At 37.0% G+C, this 15,013-nt stretch overlaps 1 protein-coding gene across 1 annotated transcript in view; it reads left to right on the forward strand.

Annotated features, from left to right (window-relative positions):
• Positions 1–15,013, forward strand: part of DPYD (dihydropyrimidine dehydrogenase) — a 1,478,957-nt gene that overhangs the window by 824,078 nt on the left and 639,866 nt on the right. The gene's annotated exons all lie outside the window — the stretch shown is intronic.

A 15,013-nucleotide genomic window follows, 5' to 3' on the forward strand; every position in this document is an offset into this window, starting at 1 on the left:
TGCTTTCCAGTCATATCAACAACAGTGGCAGAGGAAAATTAATTTCTTTGTGGATTTTTATGTTGCTGGCACTTTTTAAACCTAAGAACAGTATTATTATCATTATTATTCAGTAGTCTAGTTAGGGTTATCATTAATGCAATATTGTTTATTTTTTCTCTCTCTCCATCTCTTCCTTCTCTTTCTCCCTGCCCCTTCTCCATTAACACTTTATAAATGGAGTTTGAGGTTTAGGTCAATATATGCTTAAGTTTTCAGAAAGATTTTTCCTGTAAAGGCAAAAAAGAATACTTTTAAGCATTCTAAATATTACTATTTTCAATCATAAAATCTCAACAAAGGGAATTTAGATACCACAGTATTCCCTACTCTATAAAGACATTTCTATTTTGTTGTTGTTAAGTACTGTCACATCGGTTCCGACTCCAAGTAACCTTGTATAGGGTTTATGAGTTATGGTGTTGGAGGAGAATAATCAAAGTACCAATGACTGCCATAAGAACAAACCAATCTGTGTTGAAAGATGTAAAACCCGAGTGCTCCTTTGGACACCAGGATGGCTAGACTTCATTTCTCATACTTTGGACATATTATCAGGAAGGACCAGTTCCTAGAGAAGGACATCATGCTAGGTAAAGTGGAGGGTCAGAGAAAAAGAGGAAGACCCCAAACGAGATGGATTGGTGCAGTGGCAGCAGCAATGGACTCAAGTGTAGCAATGATTGTGAAGTTGGCCCAGGACCAGGCAGTGTTTCATTCTGCTGTGTATAGGGTCGCTATGAGTTGGTACTGGCTTGATGGCACCTAAGAACAACAATAGGGTTCTCAAGGAACAGCTAGTGGGTTTGAATTGCCCACCTTGTAGTTTGCAGTCCAGTGCTCATCCTGCAGCACCACACCAAAATTCTACTTCAGAGAGCTCTAATCTTGGTGTGGAACCCTGGTGTGGCACTACAGGATAAGCAGTAGATTGCAAAGTAGGTTTCAGCCACTCCCAGAGGTGGCAAGAGAGGAAGGGAATAGATACAAGTAAGAAAAGATGGAATCAAAGCATATCCTTGAAATTCTGTACAAGATCTGGCTTGATGGCACTTAACAACAACAACAGTTGTTTCAAGCAACTGAGTTATACAAGAAGTTAATACTCTGGGATAGAAACTGAAAGGTTGGTGATTGACTACACTGAGTTACCTCAAAATAAAGGACTAACCCACTTCCAAAAAATCAGCCATTGAATACCCTATGCAGCCACAGTGCTATTCTGACACTCAGACTAGAACTGTGATTTCATTGGTACGTGGAGTCTGTTAAGATAAGCATTGGACTGATAACCACTAATTTGGTGATTCAAACCCACCAGCCACTCCTTGGAAAGCTTATACAGGGTCACTATGAGTCCTCGTGTGGCACTATGGGTTAATGCGCCAGACTGCAAAGCTGTTTGAACTGCAAAGTTGGCGGTTCAAGCTCACCAGCTGCTCCTTGGAAACCCTATACAGAGTTGATTCCTATGGGTAGGAATCAACTCAGTGGCACTTAACAACAACAACAACATGAGTCATAACTGACTTGATGGCACCTAACAACAATAATGTTGACACACACACAGCTGCCATGAGATGGATTTGATTCAAGGGTACCTGGTTTTAACTGTTCCAAATTTTCTCATTTGCCTTAAAAAAAAAAAAGTGTATCATGGTAGAATGAATTAAAATATTTTCTTCCAGAGCCTTCAAAATAAAGAGAACTTTCACGAACGAATTGCTTCTACTTGTTAGGAGTTTTTCATTTTCTCTACCTGATTTTGAATTTATCTCTATTTTTACAATATACGATTAACTCTACATAGCAATTTTGCTCAGATAATTTTTTTTTTTAAATACACACACATTTTTTTTTCAGTTGTTATTATGAATTGAGTGATAGTTTACATGGGGGAACATCAGTTTCACATTAATTATGTCATTGCAATGATTACAGCCTTCTCTGTGTATTTTCATTTAACAGTATTTGCTTCTATTTCCTGTTTTATTTCAGGGGGCGGTGATGTACACAGAAACACTCAGGAATATATAATCATTTAAACAACCAAAGGGCACATTCTGCAAGCCTGCCTCCTGGCTACTAGCACTTGGCCACCAGCACACAGCCTTTCTCTTTCTATGAATCTAGAGTCCTCAGCTGCTGTATCTCTCCATGCCCTTATCTCTGGCTCCATCTCTGGTGTCATTGCTTCTCTGGATAAGGTCCCACATTCTGCTTGTGCACCTCTCCCTTGATGGTTCTAGGATCCTCTGTTTCCAGACTGTAAGATTAACTGTTCCCCCCTTTTTGCTACAAAACCTCTGCCTTTAGAGTTGTGACAGTCTCAACTAGTCATGATAGCTATTGGTTATCATAATTATTGAATCATAAGAATCCTATTCCCTTCTCTTTTCACCAGACCCATCTGGACAAGATGAATACTATTCACTGGGGACTCTACCTTCCCCATCACACTCTGAAACTTACCTCCCTCTTGAGAATTTGTAAGCCAGTTACTTCATGCCTTTGTAGGCCCTCCCATTTAGATAGCCAATGTCTAAATTGCCTGCCTCTTTCAACTCTGTATACAGAGGGGATAGGATTGAAGATCCACACCTTTTTCGACTTTTTTTTTTTTAATGATGTAGACAAAAAATTGGTTCACCATAAGAAAAATATTAATAGATTTTAAATTTGGTCAGCAATATTAAGAAATATGCTAGACACTGATAAAGCAATGCAATAATAATAATAATGTATTGCTGTTACGTGCTATTGAGTCAGTTGTGACTCATAGTAATCCCGTATAGGGTTTCTAAGGAATTACTGGTGGGCTTGAACCACCAACCTTGTGGTTCAAACAGACATTACAGTCTAGTGCATAAACTCACACACCACACCAGGATTCCAATAATGTGTTAGCACTTTGTAAATATTTTATATATTTTAATCTTGCATAATCATTTTATCAACCTTATAAGATCGATACTATTAATTTTCTCTGATGAGGAAACTGATACGTACAAATGTTAAGTAACTTGTCAAAGGCTACACAGCTAATATAAAGCCAAACTTTGAACTTGAAATTTGCTTTTAGCTCATATTCTCTTATCTAATACCAGTCACTCTAGTATTCCTACCTATGTTGCAATGTCATTTCAGGCCCTTAAAAGTTCAGTACTTCTTTTTAATGCAATATATTTTCACAAATACTACTTCTGTAGTTTTTGGATAAGTTAATGTGTCTGAGAAAAAAAAAATCCTGGAAACTTACTCCCACCAATAGCTTGTCTTGAGCTCTTGAGCAGGAGTAAGATGTTATAATAATGACTAAGAAATGACAGTAAATGAATTAGAAAGCTGAGATAAAAACTTTCATTTGATGAATCCACAGTCACATAGAAAAGACACATTTCAATGTTCTTTACAATTTTCTGGCAACAACTGACTCCTGTAATTTTTGCCTTTTTCTTCTGAGAAAACAATGTATCCTTTCTGTATTTTGAATGTCTACCTCATTTAGATTATACTAATTTTCCTTTTCTGTGTTCTTTGAATTAATTTCTAACATTTTTGCTACCTATGTTCGGTCACTATGAGTCAGAATCAACTTAACAGCACATAACAACAACATATCAAAGATAACTTTTTAAATACACTTAAAATAGCATTTTCACTTGAACCCATAACAATAATGTGTGTGCACTAGTATTGTCATGCTGAGAGTAAAATATCCCCCACTGTTTTGGAATTACTCTGATGCCAAACCCAATGAGCCAAAGGAAAAAAGGTGACCCTTCATTTTCCAGGTTTAATTATCACTCTCACTGGAGTTTTCCCACATCATTCTCAAGTGCATGACTGCCACCTTTAATGACAGGATTGGATAATTCAATCCATTGAGGCAGCTTCTAAGCAACTTTTCTGAAAAAGAAATCGTGCTATGGAGACATACAAGAGGGTTTCAAAAGTTCATGGAAAAATGAAATGAAAAGATAATGGAATTCTTTCCACAAACTTTTTGAAGCCCCCTTGGATAGGACAAGGTGGACACCAGTAGAGCATTAACTGGAGGGATTTCAATGAGACATCTGGAAGAAGTCAGCATAAAGATTAAACTATCTAAAATGTAAGGGTTTGTTTTTTAACAATCACAGTCATACTAGATATAAACTAATCTCACTCTAGACTTCTGCCCTCCTTTCAAGGTTCCCTTTTATTTATCAGTGAATTAAACGCTGCACACTGATCATTGTAGTGACAATATGTTACTAACAGAGAGTTTTTTGTTCCTAAACTGAGATTTTACAATGCTTTTATGAAATGTACTGTATAATTAGGGCTTACAGAAATCGATTTTAAGTGAATCCTTTCATTCTCACTGCAAAAGCCTTATAAATCATATATTGTAGGTTTGGAAAGAAAATTTACCCAAAAATACATTCTCTGAGTTGTCTGAATCCACTAAATTAACAAGCAAATACTGGCATTGTCTATTATTTGTAGCAACTCAAGTAAGAGGCAGAAGATAGAGATTCAGTACTGAATCAACTGGTGAAGATCAAATAGGGAATGATGGCTTTGTTAGAGAAATTTATAAAGGAAGAACAATTGATATGTAAATATACTTCCATTACAATACACTTCACTTGGGCTGAAACCTTTTCTTAGTTAATTACTGAGAGATCAGCATAGTACACAATAAGTTCAAAATGACTCCAAAGAAGTTAGTCTTCATCAACACTCCTGAAGGTTCGTTCTTAACAAATCATCCTCTAAATGTACAATGCAGAGTACTTCACACTTTTTGTGTTTGTACTCTGGACCCCATTTGGCAGATTGGTGAAGATTAAGGGCATTTAGAATAATATTTATGAAAACATAAAAAATAAGATTATAAATAACTTCTGTTCTATTAAATAAAATATGTGACATAAAATGTGTCTTTATTAAGGCATTAAAATGCATAATCTAGCAGCAGGTCTCATACTTGCTATAATTCTGACATAGTAGTAAGTATAAATGATACCTCGACTTATCTACAACAACTGTGCTATAATTTTCTGCGCTTTCTGTTGATGCAAAGTTATACATATTGGGAATATTACTGCCATTTGTTGCTGTTTTAATTGAGGAGATGCTATTTTTTAGTGATAACTATAAAAGAAATTTTCAAAAATAAACTTTTGTTCATTTTTAATACACTAAGTCATAGATAGCCTGTAGTCTATCAAGAGGTTTGTAGAACACAGATTAGGGACCAGTGACTCTCAATTCTGCTTGTGCATAAGAGCTATCTGGGCATCTTGCCATGTTTATATCTGTGGTGGTGCAGTAGTTAAGTGCTCAGCTGCTAACTAAAAGGTTCACATTCAGTAACCACCAGCCGCTCTATGGGGAAAAGATGTAACAATCTGCTGCATTACAGATTGTGTGGTTGTTGTTAGATGCTGTCTAGTCAGTTCCAAACCCGAATGACCCTGTATAGGGTTTCTGAGGAATGGCTGGTGAAGTTGGAACAGTCAACATTGCAATTCAAACTGACTTTGCAGTGCAGTGCATAAACTCACAGTGCCACAACAAGATTCTCTTACAGATTATGTCTTTGGAAATTCTGTAGGGAAGTTCTACTCTGTTTTATAGTGTAGTGGTTATGAATCAGGCTGTTAACCTCAGAGTCAGCAGTTTGAAACTACCAGCTGTTCCGCAGGAGAAAGATGAGGCTTTTTCTGCTCCCATAAAGATTTACAGCCTCAGAAACCCTATACAGGGTTGTTATGAGTCTGAACCAACTCCACGGCACGTAACAACAACATGATTTGGAACTCACTTAGCTATCATAGGTTTAGTTTTTGGATTTTGTGTCTCAGCCTTATCCTAGATCAGCTAATTCAGAAATTTGGAGATGAGTTGAATTAATATGTATCTATGTGTAAATACTAAAGTTGTCAAGTTCATTTTACTTGGATGAGCAATAAATGTCATGAAAACACCAATCGAAAAATCAGTCGATATATATTACATTGGACAAATATGCTGCCAAAGATCTCTTTAAAGAGTCAAATAGCAAAGATGTCTTCTTGAGGACAAATAACAACAAAATGTGTTTATTTATGTATATATTTATGTGTATATATGCTTTTGAGTTTATTTGTTATAAAGCTGGTCTATTGATTGTACTACATATGCAACCAGCATTATTCATATTGGTTATGATATATTGTTGTTAAGTGCCATTGAGCTGGCTCTAATTCATAATGGACCTGTATAGGTTTTTCTTAGGAATGGCTGCTGGCTTTGAACTTCCTTGTGATTGGCAGTCCTGTGGTTATTCTACAGCACCGTACCAGGGCATCATGTCATTGAAAATTCATGAAACCGTTCTAACAGAACTATTTACTTGGAGCCATTCCCATGTGCTGGGCACTCTGCTAAGGGTTTTCTTTTTCAGTGAAGCATAGCTTTCCCCCATTTTGTTGTTATTGTTACTAGGTGCCTTTAAGTCAGTTCCAGCTCATAGTGACTCTGTCTACAACAGAATGAAATGCTGCCTGATCCTGCATTATTCTCACACTTACTTCAATGCTTGAGCTCATTGTTGCAGTATCAGTTCATCTCGTTGAGGGGTCCTGTACTTTACCAAGGTTCATGTCCTTCTCTAGGGACTGAGCTGTCCTGAAACAATGTCTAAAGTACATGCAACAAAGTTTTACCATTCCCATTTTACAGATGTGGACACGGATAGCACTAGGACTGAAAACATTTCCATTGTACCTTGAAAAGAAGTATATTTCAGCCTAAGGAGTCTGAGAAATTAAGATAATGTTATTTCCCTTTTACTATAGAGTTGCTGTGAATTATCTTTATGATACACAATAATAACAATCCTTTCTCATCCACTCAAATCAGCTAATTATATTGAACAATCTTTAGACTCTCTAAATACTAGTAATATTTTGTTATTTGATAAAGATGTCTATAATCAACCAACCAACCTTTTGCCTTAATGCTAGTGCATTATCCCTTTGCACGGATGTAACTGACTTAGCAAGCTGTACTGTTGCAATGGTTAAGCGCTCAACTGCTAAACAAAATGACCACAGTTGAAATCTACCAGTGGCTCTGTGAGAGAAAAGATCTGGTGACTTGCTGCCATAAAGATTATAGTCCAGAAAACCTTATGGGTCTTGTTTGATTTAATGACACCCAATAGCAATAGATGGGGTCCTTCCTGGTGTAGCACTGTGGGTTAATGCACTGAACTGTAAAGTCAGTTTGAACTGCAAGGTCAGAGCTTCAAACTCACTAGCTGCTTCTTAGAAACCCTATACAGGGCTGCTATGAGTCAGAACCAACGGATATAACTTAACAACAACAAACAATTGCAACAGGAGTCCTGGTGTGGTGTTATAGGTTAATGCGCTGTACTGCAAGGTTGGTCTGTACTGCAAGGTCGGTGGTTCATGCTCATCAGTCACTCTTCGGAAACCCTATACGGGGTCACTATGGGTCAGAACTGACTCAATGACATTTAACAATAATAGTAACAACAGATAAGGACTTTCTGCTCCCGCAAAGATTTACAGCCTTGGAAACCCTATACAGGGTCACTATGATTAGGAACCGATGTGATGGCACTACACAAGAACCACCACAACACAGAGAACTATGTTGTTCACTCAATTTGGACCTTAGTTTGAACTGTAACATGGCCTCTCTTCACGTCTTCATTTTAAAAACAAGGGAGGGATTGAGTCCAATTTTAAGGTGCTTGGAAACACCCAGGATGTTCTTGGCATATTCCTTGAGAGCCAAGTACTCTATAACCTACATGCTGCCCTTGCCACCAAGACTGTCTCTACAGAATTAGGATTTCCCTTCCATTGGAATATTTATAATTAAGCCTTACATATTAGAAATAGAAGGATAGTTGTTATTCACTCATCCTGCTTTTGTTGTTGTGTTGTGAAATCAATTCTAACTCATAGCGACCAGTATAGGATTTCAGAGAGCGGCTGATAGGTTTGAACTGCGGTCCTTGCAATTGGTAGCCTTGTGCTTATCCAGCTTCCTCTCAACAGGGCTCACTTTCATCCTGCTTTGAAAAACTAAAATGTAATATCAGTTCCACTATTATATTGTTGTTAAGTGTCACTGAGTTGGTTCTGACTCATAGTGTCCCTGCATAGTGTTTCTGAGGAGTCACTATCATATATATGCTCTCAAATCTGCAATGACCAGTAAATTTTATAGTTCATATTATCACTGAATTTTCGGAGCACAAAATTGTTATAGTACTCTTCTCATATCTCAAAGAGCGTATTCACCAACAGAAATTTAAGAAATTTCTTTTAGAGAAATCCTTTGTTCCCTCTGAAGATGTTTGGGTTTGTCAGGGTCCGGCTTCATGTTCCTACGCTGGTTTACTTTAAATAAATTCAGACACTGCTGGAGCAGGTATTAAAAGAAAAAATGGTCCATCCACTCACACCACGCACCCCCTCAAGAACCTGTTTCCTTTTTTATATCAGACTTTGTGTTGTGATTTTCTGTCTTTTCTCACGAATTCAGAGATACTTTTTGACCTCTTTTCTGTGTAAAAAAACCAGGACAAATCTTAATTCAGATTATGGTAGCGTAGTGGTTGTGAATCAAGCTGCTAACTTCAAGGTCGGCAGTTCGAAACTACCAGCTGTTCCGCGTGAGAGAGATGAGACTTTCTGCTCCCGTAAATATTTGTAGCCTCGGAAACCTTGTGCAGGGTCACTGTGAGTTGGAATCGACTCCACGGTACTTAACACCAAGTTAAATGTAGTTTACTAACTAACTAAACAGATAAAATGCTTCAGAACAGTAATGGAAATGCAAAAGGATACATATATGGAGGAAAAACAGTCTTTGCCCACTTGTCTCTCTCTTTATTTTTCTAGAGTAGGTGTTGTTGTTGCTAGGAATTTCCACCTCTCCATCTGTGTGAGAACAATTCCTCCTTTCACAGGTTTCTTGTGGAGATTAAATGTAATTGCACATATATCGTGTTTGGCATAATGCCTATGACATATTAAATGCTCAAAAAATTGTAGCCCTTTTCTATTCCTGTTCTTATTTGAATTTTTAGTTATAACCATGATCCAGATATAGTCATAATCCAGATATTATAGTATGCTTTGTTTTAGATATGTATGTTTAACATGTAGGTTTGTATAGCTGTGTAATTATCAAAATTATAATTTTAATACCTGGTGTGCATTGCAAGATAATGCACTGGACTGCAAAGTTAGTTTGAATTGCAAGGTGGGTGGTTCAATTTCACCAGCCACACCTTAGAAACCCTATGCAGGGTAGTTATGAGTGTGAACCAACTCCATGACATCTAACAACAACAAAACCAACTTAATGCTTAGTAAATTTTCCTACCATGAAGTATCTAACCATTCTGTTCTTTTGACATTTTTTGTTTGTTTCTAACTACTCATTACTATGAAATATGTTACTCAGAATATATTTAAGCACTTAGCTTTTATTCTTACTTTACAATAATTTTTACTCTATAATTTATGAGTCGGGATTTGGTGAGTTAACAGCATGTTTATGGTTCTTACAATATACTTCCCAATTGATTTTCAAAGTATTTATGAGTTAACAGTCTATATAAAAGACATTACTTTAGACATAATAACCTATTAAGAAATTAAAGACTAACTCATTAAATATGCTTTTTAGTGATTTTTCTGAGGTTGAATTCATTATACATCATACAGCATAGGAGGTCTTCTAACTCCTTGTCTAATGTTTTATTCATTTTATATCCTTGCATAAGATCATTCATTCATTTGACTTCAGTATCTCATAAAATCAAAAGTTAAATAATGACCGTTATTTTCTTAGTATCAGCATAGAAACAAAGAAAAAAAAAATTGTGTTCAACTGCACAAACCAAAGGCAGCCAAAATGCATCAGTGTGCACAATATACCTTTCAGTTCTATGAATCATTTCTCATACCATGTCATGAGATATTTTCACCAACGTGGTGCAGTATTCCATTGTGTGTATATATCAAAGTTGTTTTGTTTTTTTTAACCTTTCTTCTATTAATGGGCGTTTAGGCTCTCCCCATCTTTTTGATATGTCTCTTTTAGATAGGATATTGCAGGACTCTATTTGCTTATCCCTTTTGCTCTTTTTTGCCTCTTTACATTCAGTGTAATCATTGATATGTATGAATTGATTTCTGTCACTTTTGTTTGTGTATATGTGCTTTTTGTTGTTGTTTGTAGGGTTGCTTATTTCTTTGTTCCACATAATTTTCTGCATTGAGTTCATTTTGTTTGTGAGTTTTCTTTTCATTTTCATTTCTGTTGTGTTATTGTTTACTAAAGCTTTCTGATTTTCCTCTTTTTTAATTTTAATGTGCAGGTATGTTAGTTTTCTTTGAGGTTACCTTGTTGTTGTTGTTAAGTGCCGTCAAGTTGGCACAACCCATAGCGATCCTGTATAGGGTTTCTGAGGAGTAGCTGGTGAGCTTCAACCATCAAATTTGTGGTTCAAACTGACTTTGCAGTCCAGCGCTTTAAGTCACAGCGCCACAACAGGATTTTGGGAAGAAATAACTAGCTCTGTAGCACTGATTATGAGTAAGGCTGCTAACATCAAAGTCAGCAGTTCCAAAGCATCTGCTGTTCCTCAGGAGAAAGATGAGACTTTCTGTTCCTGTAGAGAGATTTACAGCCTTGGAAACCCTATGCAGGGTCACTATGAGTCAGAACCAATTCTACAGCACATAACCACCACCACCACCATATTAATCCCTGGAGTCTTGGTGTGCCACTGTGGGTTAATACGCTGGACTGCAAGGTCTGTGGTTCAGGCTTACCAGCCGCTCATTGGAAGCTCTATACAGGGTCACTATGAGCCAGAATAACTAGTCGGCACTTAACAACACCAACAATAACATATTAATCACTGCTTTGAACATGTCTAACAAACCAGAAGGCCGGGTGTGGCACTGTAGAATAATGCACTGGACTGCAATGTTTGTGTGAACTGCAAGGTTGGTTTTTCAAACACACCAGGCACGCCTCAGAAACACTATACAGGGTCACTATGAGTCGGAACCAACTCTGCAGCACTTAACAACAAACCTAAAAGCAAGACCTGAAATTACCATTGTATTTCCATGTAATTTAACTGAGATCCAAAACAAAACATAAGAATATTTCTAGAAATACAGAAATATCCAGCACCAAACAAGGTTAAAAAAAAAAAAAGGAAGAAAAGAAAAAGAAATAACACACCAAACAAGATAAAATCACCATGTCTAACATTCAATAACAAATTTCCTGACTTGCAAAAATTTCTTATTCCTATGACTCATATTCATGAAATAAATTTATCAATTAAAACTCACCTAGAACTTCCATAAATGTTAATATTATAATACAAAACTTTAAATAGTTTTATATTTATATTCCATATATTCAAAATGATAATTTTGGACATGGAAGATAAACAACAGTTCTAAATGAAAGTTTAAGAAATGTATATTTCTTAACCACATTATATATATATATATTGTTGTTGTTAAGTGCCGTCGAGTCAATCCCAACCCATAGCAACCCTTTGTAGGATTTCCGAAGAGCAGCTGGTGAGCTTGAAACGCCAACCTTGCAGTTCAGTTCAAATGGCTTTGCAGTCTGGCGCATTAATCCACAGCACCACACCAGGACTCTCGCTCTCGCTCTCTCGCTCTCTCCCTCTCTCGTTCTCTCGCTCTCTCTCGCTCTCTCTCGCTCTCTCGCTCTCTCTCGCTCTCTCTCGCTCTCTCGCTCTCTCTCGCTCTCTCTCGCTCTCTCTTTACGTTACTGAAAATTCACATCTGTGGGATGTTCCTTTTTTTATGAACCAAGATGTTGAAAAATTATATTTAACAGTCCATTATACCTTTGTACCAGAGTGCATCATACTATGTTAGAGAGAAAAGGAAAGCCAGCCAGCCAGTAAGTCAGAAAGAGAAAAACATAGAAGGGGACAATGGAAGGGAGGAAGGAAGGAAGAAAAGAAAGGAGAGGGAGGGAAAAATGGAATATTTTGACAGTCACCCTTTCCAAAAGTAAGCCCAGATTCTTAAGGGAAGTGAATAAAAAAAGAAAAATTGACACAGACTTTTTATGAATTCAATACACAATCATTTCTTAATTTTACTTCTCTTCACTGATCTCATAACAACCATGGTAAGGAAAGTCTGAATATCATCTCCCTTTCATAGAAGGAATCTGAGATCTAGATAATGTTCATTTATTTCCCAAGGATATTTCTCAATGATAAAGTTTTGAGTTGATAATAGAAGGGCCAACTTTCTGCATCATTCTGCTAAGAAGCCATACTGCCTCATACTTGCAAAGCCATTATTTTTAATGTCAAGCTTCAGAGTATTTAGAAACATCCATATATTATTCTTTTATTTTCTTTTCTTTTCACCTGGATTTTTTTTTTTTCCTTCTGATGGAAGTGCTAATGAGCAAAGAAATGAGGAAAGGTAATCAGCCAGAGGGAAGAGAAGAATCAAAGACCTAGATAATTCACAAACTGGAAAATGAGCTCCTAACTAATCAAGACTCTATTGTAAATAGGATAGAAAGAATTTATGCATCCTTGGTACTGTCCTGAATAGCATTTGTAGCCAACTCAAGGAAAGTATTTGTGAATTTCACACTTGGCTCTTTTCTATCCCTTTGAGATTGTGTTCTTGAACTAATTACCTTTTGTGAATATGAAGCAATGAAATAACTTATCACTAAATTTATTTTTGAGGTAGATATTTCACTTTGCATGTTGCTAATATATCTAGAGCATTAATAAGGAATGAGTTAACTTTTATTAATACATCCACTTTGGGAAGTTTCTGGTCTATATACTGATCACCCAAAAGGAAATTGTCTGTACTATTTTATTCATGTAAAATTTAGGGAAGTAACTAGACTGACTTATCTTTCCATAGTAAATAATTTAACTTTGTGCTGCTGTTTGCATTCTAATTTTTTTTTCATAATGTGTCCCTTAGCAGCCCCCATCATCCCTTCAATTAAAATTATCAGTAACTATTTTGTGCCTGATTTAGTTTAAATTATACATTTAGTTATGATCTTTGTATTGTGTAAAAATTGTGAGTTGGAGGCATCTGATCTCCCTAAATTCATAATTGGAAAGAATCACCATTAGTTGTTATCAGTCTAAGGCTGATCTGAGGTCAGACATTTCTCCTCTCTTTAATCTTTTTACCAGTTCTGACACTAATAGTCCCTCCACAGCACCCCCTACTCCTATGTTCAGTTGAAGAACTCATTGCAATGGCCATATAGAACTCATGGACAATACTCTGATTAAGGAGTTTATAGGGGATGTTACTGGTGCAGTGGTTAAATGCTCAGTTGCTAACCATAAGATTGGTGGTTCTTTAAAACTCCCCAGGCACTCTTCAGAAAAAAGATGTTGCAGTTTACTTCTGTAAGATTTATAGCCTTGGAAGTCCTATGGAGCAGTTCTCTATATTATAGAGTTGTTGACCTGAAAGCAATGGATTTAGTATTTTTTTGAACAGATTATAATTCATGATTAGGCAAGAATGAGGATACAGGCTTTCTGTCAAGACAGCCTTTTCTCAGCTATTCCTCACATACAGGCCTCTCTCTGGTCTTTGGTCCCTGGCGCATTCAGCCCCGTGTCCACTAGGGCTTCTTAGGTTGTCTTGGCTTCTGTCCAGCTCAGGCAAGTGTTACAAAGTTCTTTAACTTTGCTAATACGTTCCTGGAGGCATCCCATTCCACCGATAAGTCTCACGTTCAACAGCACTCAGCTCTTGCTCTGTGGCCGGGAAGCCTGTTACACTATCTCCTGCTAATCTGTTTTTCCTGCCTCTCCTGTGTCTGTTTCTTTACTGCTGCTTCTTGCAGTCTCTTGTTGTCAGTAGCATTACAACTCTGTCTGCAGGATCTAGGAGGTTCTCAGGAGTTCACCTATATGCTTTACTCCCATCTTTTCTTATTTGTATTGAGTTCTCTTCCCACCTCTGGGGTGGCTTATTTTAAGTCTAGCAGGATGGCAAAACTGACACTCTATACAGGGTTGCTATGAGTCAGAACCAGCTTGATGGCACTTAACAACAACAACCCAGCCTTTTGGTTGGCGTTACAAAGACTATAGCAAGAAGGGCCACAATAAGTAATTCATGGCACCAAAGCTAACAATGTTAGGGGAGGTGTTAATAGGAAATGAACTTTTACAGACTGGAAAATCAACAGGTATAACACAATATTAAGTGAATTGATTATAAACAGTATAGAATCAACATGAGAAATAATATAAAATTATGTAAAATAATTGTCAACTGTTTGGTGTGGCATTGTGGGTTAATGGGCTGGACTGCAAAATTGATTTGCAACTGCAGGATCGGCAGTTCAAGTTCACCAACAGCTCCTAGGAGTCAATATGGGTCGGAACCAACTCAATGGCACTTAACAGCAACAACAACAACCTAGAATATGGATTCCTGGCATAACGCTGAGGATTAATGGGCTGGACTGCAAGGTCAGTTTGAACAGCAAGGTTGGTGGCTCAAACTCACCAGTTATTCCTAGGAAACCCTATATGGGGTCACTATTAGTAGAACCAACTCAACAGCATTTAACAACAACAACACCGAGACTATACACCTCACAGGCTTTGCAATTAATGAAACAAGGACTTAGCTAACTGTTCAACACTGGGATTTTCCATCGGTATTCATGGTAAATTTAAGGGCCCTCAGAATGTTCTCAGGGCAGTACAAGGGTGCTTAAGGGTGTTTCATTGTTTATAGTTCCAGCATTCCCAACAATTTTTCCAGCAAGCTTCTTGAGCAAGTCTGATTTCATCTGCCTTTAAGTAAGAATATTTGAAAAAGAAGTTCTTGTTTGAAGAATATTGTTAGATTGTTCTAATTCTAAAAGTACT

Source organism: Chrysochloris asiatica, unplaced genomic scaffold, assembly GCF_000296735.1.
Source record: "Chrysochloris asiatica unplaced genomic scaffold, ChrAsi1.0 scaffold00002, whole genome shotgun sequence".
Classification (NCBI taxonomy): domain Eukaryota; kingdom Metazoa; phylum Chordata; class Mammalia; order Afrosoricida; family Chrysochloridae; genus Chrysochloris; species Chrysochloris asiatica.